This window comes from Polyergus mexicanus, unplaced genomic scaffold (assembly GCF_030449975.1).
Source record: "Polyergus mexicanus isolate NDT 795.1 unplaced genomic scaffold, iyPolMexi1.0 SCAF_295, whole genome shotgun sequence".
In the NCBI taxonomy this organism is placed as follows: Eukaryota; Metazoa; Arthropoda; class Insecta; order Hymenoptera; family Formicidae; genus Polyergus; species Polyergus mexicanus.
Genome location: NW_027223615.1, coordinates 1 through 11,388, shown reverse-complemented (window position 1 = coordinate 11,388; position 11,388 = coordinate 1). Strand labels below are relative to the sequence as shown.

The 11,388-nt window shown below is 31.7% G+C and overlaps 1 long non-coding RNA gene and 1 pseudogene across 1 annotated transcript; both read right to left on the bottom strand.

Moving 5' to 3' along the window:
- Nucleotides 1–223: 223 nt before the first annotated feature.
- Nucleotides 224–962, bottom strand: LOC138944590 (uncharacterized). Its single transcript, XR_011448835.1, has 3 exons — nt 829–962; nt 334–456; nt 224–254 (listed from the first exon to the last, which is right to left on the bottom strand). It is a non-coding gene; the product is annotated as an uncharacterized lncRNA (long non-coding RNA).
- A 4,946-nt stretch (nt 963–5,908) lies between these two features.
- On the bottom strand, nt 5,909–11,303 carry LOC138944589 (cytochrome P450 6k1-like; annotated as a pseudogene).
- Nucleotides 11,304–11,388: the final 85 nt, after the last annotated feature.

The following is an 11,388-nucleotide window of genomic DNA, read 5'->3' as shown; positions in this document are numbered from 1 at the left end:
ATATATTATTAATATATTAAATATAATATAATATATCTAACAAATATACTAAAGTCGAGAAATCTGCCTTCTTGTTCACAGTCACGTAAATATGAGGTATGTAAGAGCCATTTTCCGGCAGCTATGCTACCGAGCATCTTCTCATTTCTAGAGAGCCTAATACATAAGAGATGCGTGGCGCCATTATCATATTTTGAATCCGTCGACACATCTCCGCCGACATCCTGTATTACTTGTTCATACACTATCTTATCCTGTTAAAATACATTGACGTATAGTGATTGCAATATATTAGATTAGAACTAACTACATATCTCCTCGAAAATGTTATACCTTTATACCCGAGAGCATAAATCGTCGTGTCATTGGTAGTGGATGTTCAGTAATATCTTTGTCAGTATGTTCTTCGATCATATCACTATAAATATTTCCACTTGTTTGTTTATCTAAAGTTAGCTGTAAATATGAACAGTGTAAGCAGTATAACATATATTAATGCTACAATATGCCAATAAATTATTAAAAGTTATTAAACTACAATTCTAAAATTTTAATTTTTCTCAAATCGAATTTTCACGAAATTTTATCATTATTACATCAAATGTCAAAAATCATAATTTGATCATACCGCATGCATTTGCATATTTTTTTATACTTTGGTTTTTTTAATACTTTTTTTTATATTCTTTATTGTATTATAAGCCATAAATCTTATTCATTACATTTCAAGCGCAAAAGTATTAAAATGCATCTGACCAAGACAGTTTCTTTTTTATTGCATAGAAATTATTTGGATAGAAGAAATACATAAGCTATTAACCCACATACCCGCTTTGGATGATTCTGTACTAATCTAAACTTCTGTACTCTAAACTGTACTATACTCGAAATTAGCATTTTATTTAAAGACAATTGCGGCAGGCTATGCCTATCCAAGGAAAACTGATTGCCAGTTTGGTGAGACGAAGTTCCGGTCCAGGTTCCAGCCCGAGTATGCCACTTCCGGCTCTACCACCGGTGCGGGTGCTAGTCCTGGCGTAGGGACCGTCTTTTCATCCACCGTCCCAAGTCTAGCTTCTTCGCCCGGTCTTAGCCAAGTGAGATTGCAAACCATAACCTATTCGCAGCGAATGCAGAAACAACAGCAGCAACAGGACACACAACTAAAATAGCTTTGTATCATAATTGGACGGCTATCCTTTAAATTGAATTGGGAAATTCAGAAAGTATATTGGCGTGTGTTTCGTATATACCATATCAAGAAATTTTGCAGCTTAAAGAAAATTTGTGTTAAAGATTTATCTTAGAATCTTTTTGCTTAGAATATACATAGAAATAAATGATGAGGTATGAAATATTTTGCGATATCGCGTTTGATTATTAACAAAAAAAAATAGTAAATAAATGTTTAATATATTAAACATTAATTAAAAGTTCTAAATAAAATATTAGTATGCATATTTTTTTAGTTGATTGCCAATAGAAACGAACATTCAAATATGCTAAATCTATTATAGATAAAGGATGAAATATTAGTTTGCCAGGAGTAAAATATTTAAATAGTTTGGATTGATTATTGATAAAAAAGTAAGATTTTAATTTACTAAGAATAAAATATTAAATATTTTGATCGATTATTGAGAGATAGAAAATATATATATAAATGTTATTTTCTTTAAATAAATATTAATCTAAATATATTTTAAGTTTCTGACATTTTCGATTCAATTAAACATTGAACAGTTTCGAGTTTCTTCTTTTCTTTCTTTTCAATGTTATTGTAATTGTAATATAGATGAGAATATGAAGTTCGATAATGATAGTAACTCACATTAAAGATGTAATATAAAGCATTCCAAAATTTGCTGCGAACAGCCGTATCTTGATGTTACGTTGTGTGTCACAACAAATTAATAAAGAATTAGTAATTAAAATTTTTAAGATTTTTTAATAATATCTTGAAACAATGGCAAAATAAATAAATACTGAACGATGTTCAATGCGGAGCATGAGAAAACCAATTAAAGCAAAAAATCAAATTACTTAACAAAAAAAATTATTGATCAGTTTCCAGCAATGTTGGATTATTATTGCGTTATGAAATTGTAGAGAGCCTATTATTTTTAATTTATATTATGAGCACGTCGATACGATCCAAATGCTTACGAGAATGAGTATCAATGAATGTTACTAAGTCAAACTATCACATTTATATATTATGAAACTTTGCTTTATTATAAAATAAATGTGTCTGTGTCGCGAAAATAAGAATTTTAGGTTTTTTTTATTTTTTATTTTTTAGAAACTGTTTAGTACAGTGTATGCGTTTTTGTGTATGCATATACGTATACGTTTTTCATCGCAAAAGGATATTTTTTGGAATTCTGAGCGAAAAGTATAAAGCGACGAGTAAATACAACGAGAAATATTATTTACGAGACTAAAAATTTAAATAACTTTAATTTGTATAGCAAAAAATTCTATGGAGAGGTTTGAAGAGAGTGAATTATCTAATTTTAAACAATTGATTTTGACAAATATTTTTAAGAAAACTATATTAATGAAATCTTAATTTCTCTTCAATTATTCCTATATGAAATTGAATCTGTCGAAATTCTGCTTGTTTCAATTACCTATAATCCGCTGGTAGAATCTGTTCGATTTCTGTTCGTGGTAAAGATTGTAAAAATTGTTCTACATTATTGAATTAGGTGATTCACTCTGTCTATTAAGTACTCTCGATGTAAAATATTTGAAAACTATATTGTATATATTTTATAGAAGATAAAGCTTATTTGTGGCACACTCTCTCTTTCTCTCTATATATAATATTCTCTAACAGATTATAGCGAAGAAAATTACTTAATACATCATCGACGAAATTACACGAAACAATTAATCCAAGCAATCTTTAAGAGATGTTTAAAAATTATATAAGGAAATTAGTTAGAAAATTAAGATGTGTCATAGATGCTTAAAAAAGATTGAAAAATCAGAATGTCTTCTGTACAAAGATTGGAAAGATTAAAACGTCTTCTGCAATATTTAAAGGATCTTTCAAGAATTAAGACGCTCTTTAAATGTTCGAAAAACATTCAGATATAAAAAAATTTTTTTTAGAACTTTTATCTAAAAAATATTTATTCCTTATAATTGGGGATCGATTTTTTTGTTTACATGAGATCTGAGAAATTAAAATATTATTTCGACGTCTTTTGGAGACTTACAAAACTGTATCTCTGTATTTATGGTTGCCCGTAGGATATAACGAAGTTATTTTAAGAACGATGTTTATACTAGAAACGTTATAAAGTTACACCCGATACGATATAGGGTTTCCATTCCGTTTACGTACAGTGCGAGCCGTTTTAAATGTGTGAACGTCTTCAAAAGAAAAGTTTGCGATACTTTAGTTCTTTAGTACACGAACAAACATATAATGAGGCAGAGGAGAGATAACCTTTCCCCCTCAAAAATCTTATATCGCATATATGCAAAGAAAACAAGGAGTATTGCAATTAAATGTCTCTTTCTATACATTTGATTAAGAAGAGATATTTTATATATGTCAAGCAATGTTGAATCGATCTTTAATACGTCATGATACATCGTTCCCTTATAGTATTTTTTTCTTTATCATGTATTGTATCCTGTACCCTATGTGTGTACGATATGTATATGTATGGTATAAATGTATAATTTGTGTATTGTAAGTACTGAAATAAATCTCATAAAATAACGAAGCAGCTGGAAATGGGGATTTACTTTTATTCCGAGTTTAAAAAATTATTAGAACCAACTCAGACATTTTTGATTTTCAAATGATTTAGCAAGCCTAGTCTTCTGAAGCAAGTCCTTTCAAAGTTTGATTCACGTTTTTTTTTTTATGTCATCTGTATCTTTGAAACGTTACTTTTATGTATAGCTAATTCTCTGTAGGCTTGTTGAATCATTTGTAACGCTTCTGTATTTGAGACTTCTCTAATTTAACGCAGAATTTAATATTGGCGCGTTTTCAAGCGTTCTTTCCATTTTACCGATTTTTACACAAAATTTTGTAACACTACTTTGCGTGACTGTATCTCATCAACTATTGACCCAATTAATTTAAAACTTGCACCACGTGTTGAGTATTGAGTTGTGAGTAACCCTTTGTAATGGCAGCACAAACGCATCAAATCAAGGAAATTCGCGAACGTTTCGGTCTTTCTTGAGACTTTTTCAATGCCATAACATAATTCGGTGAAAAACTGCGTTGGCTCCTCATTACCTTCTATAATTACGGTTTTCTGTTTGTTAATATTTTGGAGCCTAACCAATTTGTTGTTTGTACATTAAGAAATCTAAATCTTTACATTTTTGAAATACTAATACGCATTGATTTTTACATTAATTCGATAAGATGAAGAAATAACAAAGTTCAATATTAAAATTCTGAATGTCTCAGATATACTGTTCCTCCTCTTCATCGGATATCCCTACTCTTTTACGATTGATTTCTTCAACGGTTCTCATATCTCAATAGTAAGTCTACGGCGAGAACAGACGGTCTACTAATCTTACTGTGTATTCTACTGATTATTAATTATAAAAGAACAATTAAGAATCCGCTAAGAACAATTTTCAAGAAAAGATCACGTACGATTCATATGAGAAAAACGTTTTTAATTAATTCGTTTGAATTTGTGATATATTGTAGTTCTTGTGTCTTTAATCAAAACAAAAAACTTATATGGCCATTTCACAGATTTACAGAAAATGTCAGAATCCCTTAATATTGCGAAAAATGTGCATTTTCGAAAAAAATATTTACTTTTTGTACCTGTTCAGAAACTGGCCATAAAAGTTTTCTGTTAACTTAACTTAAGACCTTTGATCAAAGACACAAAAACTAGAACATATTACAAATTCAAACAGATTTCTGACTGAAAACATTTTTCTCATGAGAATTATAGCCCTTTTAGCGGAAAGTGTCTAGCGTTTTAGTGATACAGATACATCATGCTGATCAGTTTTATATAGATTGTCATAATAATAAAACTATTCTGGATATACGCCAGGTTAGTATAAAAAAAATGTGATAAAATTAAGAATTAAAATAATAGTTGTTAACTTTTTAAATTTAATTAATTAATTTTAATTTATTAATTAAATATGTATTTAATAATTGCAACTGTATCGAATCTTATTCCGAGATCTATTAAATCTTTAATTATATTTATTAGCGTTTACAATTATAGATATTTTTACCACAAAATGTACATTAAGTAATTCTTATCATTTATATTCTAAATCTTATCTTTATATTCACATTTATCTATATATATATATATATATAGTATATATTCAGTGCTTATAAAATATATATTTATACTCTATTGTTACTCTCTATCGCTCAGATATAAACTAAGCTATTGGAAACAACGCGGCGTTGAATCTCTCACGAGCAATCTAATCTTCGGTAATTTCAAAAATGCCGTGCTCTTTCGTACTGGACCAGGATGGCACATCGGTCAACTCTATAAAGCAGCCCGTACAGACGCGCCCTTCATCGGCTTTTACATTTTCCACAAACCGTGCCTGTTATTGCGCGATCCAGACATTATAAAGCAATTTATGATCCGCGACTTTCACAATTTCTGCGATCGTCATTTTGCCGGTTCCAAACAAAGGGACAGTATCGGCATGAAGAATTTGTTTGGTCTGAACAATCCGATCTTGAAATACGTGCGAACCAAGTTCACGCTCACGTTAACCGGGAGCAAGCTAAAACGGATGTTCCCGCTGATGATGGAGATCGGAGACCCAATAATGGATTATCTCAAACATTATCCGGCGGATCACGACGACGTGAAGCTGGTGGATGCCCAAGAGCTCAGTTACAAGTATGCTACCGATTTAATCGCTTCGATTACACTCGGTACCAAGATGGACACCTTCCATTATCCGAATGAGGAATTCTCAACTGAAGGTATTACCTTTGAATTTAACAATATATATTATATTACAAAATCTAATTAATAGCAAAAGCGGACCAAATCAAATAAAAGTAATATTGTTTATCATGTGATACGTACTAAGTGTAAAAACAATTCCTATCGTAACATTGTTAGTTATATGATGTTACGAAAAAAAAAAATGGAAATTCTATTAAATAATATTATGTTATGAATACCAAAAAAATTATGATATGTGTGTGTGTGTGTAGTTTATTTAAATTTATAATTTAATCTTAATAAATAAAATAGTAAAAAATATACAAAATGTTTTAAAACTTTAAAAAACTAAACTAATTGGATTAACGAATTTTTGATAAATTATTTTTTATTTGATCCATTCTTACTTTGACATCTATATCAACGACTGAAATTCTAATAGCGATGAAAAATTCTTAACATCTATTTAATTGTAATAACTTCATAATGTTTTTAGTTTACAAATTTTTTCACGGATTTAAATTTAGTGCTCGACCTCGGGTTTAGTTGCACATTTCGGCCCGATTCCGTGGCTCACGCCTATTGCCCCCCCACTCGCCGCTCGTGCGTTAGCGACGAGTCGCCAGATACGCGTAACTAAGGAGCGCGACGTTTTGTCTCAGGAGCGTTCATATGTAAGAATGCCCAAATATAATAATAAGACAATATTTTTTAAATGCATCGCGAAAATTCTCAATATTCTGAAAGTTTTTCTTCAATATTTTATATTTCATTGATATAAAATATTGAAGAAAAACTTTCAGAATTTTGAGAATTTTTGCGATGCATTTAAAAAATATTGTCTTATTATTATATTTGGGCATTCTTACATATGAACGCTCCTGAGACAAAACGTCGCGCTCCTTAGTTACGCGTATCTGGCGACTCGTCGCTAACGCACGAGCGGCGTGTGGGGGGCAATAGGCGTGAGCCACGGAATCGGGCCGAAATGTGCAACTAAATCCGAGCAGTTATTTAAAGTTATTTAAATAAAAAATTTATGCGCTTTAATTACCGCTACTGGCTCTTTTGTTACCCATTTTTATTTTATTTGTTACATTAAGAAGCTTATTCTATAACCTTTAACGATGTCGTTAGATACAATTGCGCAACTGTTTTTCGATGTTTTAATAGCACAATGATAACAATATCGTTAAAAGTTATAGAATGGGTTCTATAGATATAGTACATCTAGACCGAGTGTTTGCCTTTAGTTAAGGAGTGGGGGTAAAGATGCTTGTAGAAAAGGACATACTTTTCTACTTGCACCTTGGGCTCACACTTCTCAACATTCAGTCTAGATATACCATGTCTGTGTGTGATAGAGTCTTATAATTGTATTAAAATATTAGAACTCTTCATATGCTTTATTATCAACTTTGATAACATTTTGATGACACATTGATTTTTTTCAGTTTTTATTATTAATATTTTATTGGTTTTTATACTATTAAAATATTTTTTAAATTTCTTTGTATATTATTTTTGATCTTTTGCAAGAAAGTGTATATTTTTAGAATAACCTATTATATACTTTACATCTACATTATCATATCTACCTATGCACATCCTATGACCAATTTCGAATGGTATGTAGGCGTCAGTGATATGATTATTTTCATTGAATCTATCGGGGTTGTATATTTCGGGTTCATTCCAGAATCTGGGATCAGCTCCGAGTCCGTATAAAAAGATGTATATCGGCGTACCTTTCTCGATAACAATATCGGTGTTAGGAATCTGAAATTTTATATTTTTATTAATATTTAATTATACTCATTAATGGACAAGCATTTAATTTTTATGACAGTAAATTTTATAAGGAACAAAACTACTTTAGTTATAATTTTCCGTTCAAGTTTTCAATATATCCAAAATCTTCAAATACATAAAAATTTCTTATGTAAAAGATTATTAGATTGTTTAAAAACTTTTCATGTTCTTCAAAAAAAATTAGAACGCTTGAGAAGTTTTTGAGAACTCTTCATTCGACGTTATTCAAATCAAATTATGACATATTCCGGATCTGATTAAATATTTTGCGAAATCATAATCAGATTTTTGAAATTTTAATCAACTTTTAAATTTACCTTGTAATCTTCATGAGTACATCTATCGATTGTGGACAGTGGCGGATATAATCTTAGACTCTCGGCTATCGTCTGATCGAGATACTTCATGTTCTGGAACGCTTCGTATGTCCAGCCGTGCTTGTCGATTGCCCGGTTAATATTCTGCCTGGCCAGCTTCTGATACATGGAATGTTTCGCCAGTTCCAATAGAGTGAAGGACATGCAAGTAGCACTCGACTCAAAGCCCGAGAAGAAAGTACCGGACTGATATAATAAATTTTCACCCTCAAATTCTGTGGTAAATATTTAGTCTTTATTATTTTTTATTACTCATTATTTTCATTATTTCATTTACGCGATTTCTTTATTAATGAACTTTATTAATAAATTTTATTAATGAACTTTAATATTATTGGATGATTGCATAAGTTCGTGCCCGATTTTCATAGATGGCATTAAGATACTGCATGGCGGAGTTCTATTGTTTTCGTGTGGTAATTGTTGCTTACACCGAATAGATGACGTTGTCTTATGTCAATTTAGCGTCAGATATTGTTCAGATAAGTCCATTTGTGCACAAGAGAAATCAATAAAAATGGAGAACGAAAAGATGCATTTGCGGCATGTAATGTTATATGAATTTCAGAAAGGCGTGAGTGTTGGGATTGCACAAAAAAATATTCAAAGCGTTTATTTGGACCGCGCTCCTGCTTTCCGAACAGTCAAAAAGTGGTTTGGCAAATTTCGAAATGGTGATTTCAACATGGAGGATCAACCCCGCTCTGGACGGCCTTCTGGCATTGATGATGACATTGTGCATGCCTTAGTGGAAAGAAACCCAAGGATTACAAATGAGGATATTGCTGAGAGGATGAACATCGTTAATTCAACCGCTTTTCGTCATTTAAAAAAATTTTGATACATTTCCAAGCTTGATACGTGAATGCCGCATCTCCTGACTGAAAGGAATAAGCTAAATCGCATGACTGCGGCTCTTTCTCTTCTCGAGCGTAACAAAAAAGACCTTTTTTAGATCGAATGGTAACAGGCGATGAAAAGTGGATTCTCTACAAAAACGTACAGCGAAAGAGGACATGGAAAACAGCAGCTGAAGGCGCAGAACCCGTAACAAAGGCTGGCTTGCATCCGATGAAGATGTTGCTGTGTGTTTGGTGGGATCGCAAGGGAATTATTTACTTTGAGCTGCTCCGACGCGGCGAAACAATCACGGCGGACAAGTACTGTGAGCAACTAACTAGACTCGCTGCAGCTATTCGAGAAAAACGTCCGATTTTGGCCAATCGAAAAGGCGTCATCTTCCACCACGACAATGCTAGGCCACACGTCGCTCAACAGATGCTGCGAAAACTGCAGGAGTTGCAATAAAACATTCTACAGCACCCGCCATATTTTCCAGATATTGCGCCTTCAGATTTTTATCTGTTCCGGTCTTTGCAGAATAGTTTAAATAGCAAGAATCTCAATTCCGAGGAAGCTGTCGAAAACTACCTTACAAACTTTTTTCAAGAAAAACCAAGTTCTTTCTTCAAAAATGGAATCGACAAACTTATAGATCGTTGGAAAACCATTGTAGAAAAGAATGGAGACTATATAATTGATTAATAAAAGTGTTATCTCTAAAATATAATCTATTGAAGTTTATATTTAAATCGGGCACGAACTTATGCAATCACTCAATATAAATGTTAAATGAAAATTTCATATATAAATATTATACGAAGAATTAAGAAATATATTAAATGTAGAAATATATTAAAACGTAGAGATGATAAATCACATACAAATATTACAATAGAAAATTTATAATGATAATAAAATATTGTTAAAATTATATATCTCAGGATTATTAAACAATATAAAAAGTACATCGATGCAATTTTGACTATTTTTATAATAAGACGTTCGAATATTTTCAGACAAAAACGTGGTAATAAAATAAATCGCGATTCAAAGCTACTTACTCTAATCGGGATTCTGCTTGCCATGCTGTAACTGGAGCAGCAAGTCGATAAAATCACCTCGTTTCTCACCGGTTTTTTCACGATTTTTCATAATGTTCCAGAAGACTTTTGCTACAAAAGAGGAGTTTACAAGAATTCTCGTACCAATCAGGTCTATCAGTTCAGGCATGAAGAACACCGTAATAAGGGCGACCATTCTTCTAAATCCGTGAAAGAATTTGTAAACTAAAAACATTCGCAAGTTATTATAATTAAATGGATGTTAAGAATTTTTCATCGCTATTAGAATTTCAGTGGATGATATAGATGTCAAAGTAAGAATGGATCAAATAAATAATAATTTATCAAAAATTCGTTAATCCAATTAGTTTAGTTTTTTAAAGTTTTAGAACATTTTGTATATTTTTTTACTATTTTATTTATTAAGATTAAATTAAAAATTTAAATAAATTACACACACACACACACACACACACACACATATCATAATTTTTTTTGATATCCATAACATAATATTATTTAATAGAATTTCCATTTTTTTTTCGTAACATCATATAACTGACAATGATACGATAGGAATTGTTTTTATACTTAGTACGTATCACATGATAAACAATATTACTTTTATTTGATTTGGTCCGCTTTTGCTATTAATTAGATTTTGTAATATAATATATATTGTTAAATTCAAAGGTAATACCTTCAGTTGAGAATTCCTCATTCGGATAATGGAAGATGTCCATCTTGGTACCGAGTGTAATCGAAGCGATTAAATCGGTAGCATACTTGTAACTGAGCTCTTGGGCATCCACCAGCTTCACGTCGTCGTGATCCGCCGGATAATGTTTGAGATAATCAATCATTGGATTTCCGATCTCCATCATCAGCGAGAACATCCATTTTAGCTTGCTTCTGGTTAACGTGGGCGTAAACTTGGTTCGCACGTATGTATTTCCAGATCGGATTGTTCAGGCCAAATAAATTCTTCATGCCGATACTGTCCCTTTGTTTGGAACCGCCAAAATGGCGATCGCAGAAATTATGAAAGTCGCGGATCATAAATTGCTTTATAATGTCTGGATCGCGCAATAACAGGCACGGTTTGTGGAAAATGTAAAAGCCGATGAAGGGCGCGTCTGTACGGGCTGCTTTATAGAGTTGATCGATATGCCATCCTGGTGCAGTACGAAAGAGCACGGCATTTTTGAAATAGTACTCTTTAGATTGCTCGTGAGAGATCAACGCCGCGTTGTTTCCAATAGCTTAGTTTATATCTGAGCAATAGAGAGTAACAAGAGAGTATAAATATATATTTTATAAGCACTGAACATATAGTACTCTGCGTTGATACCACTGCTT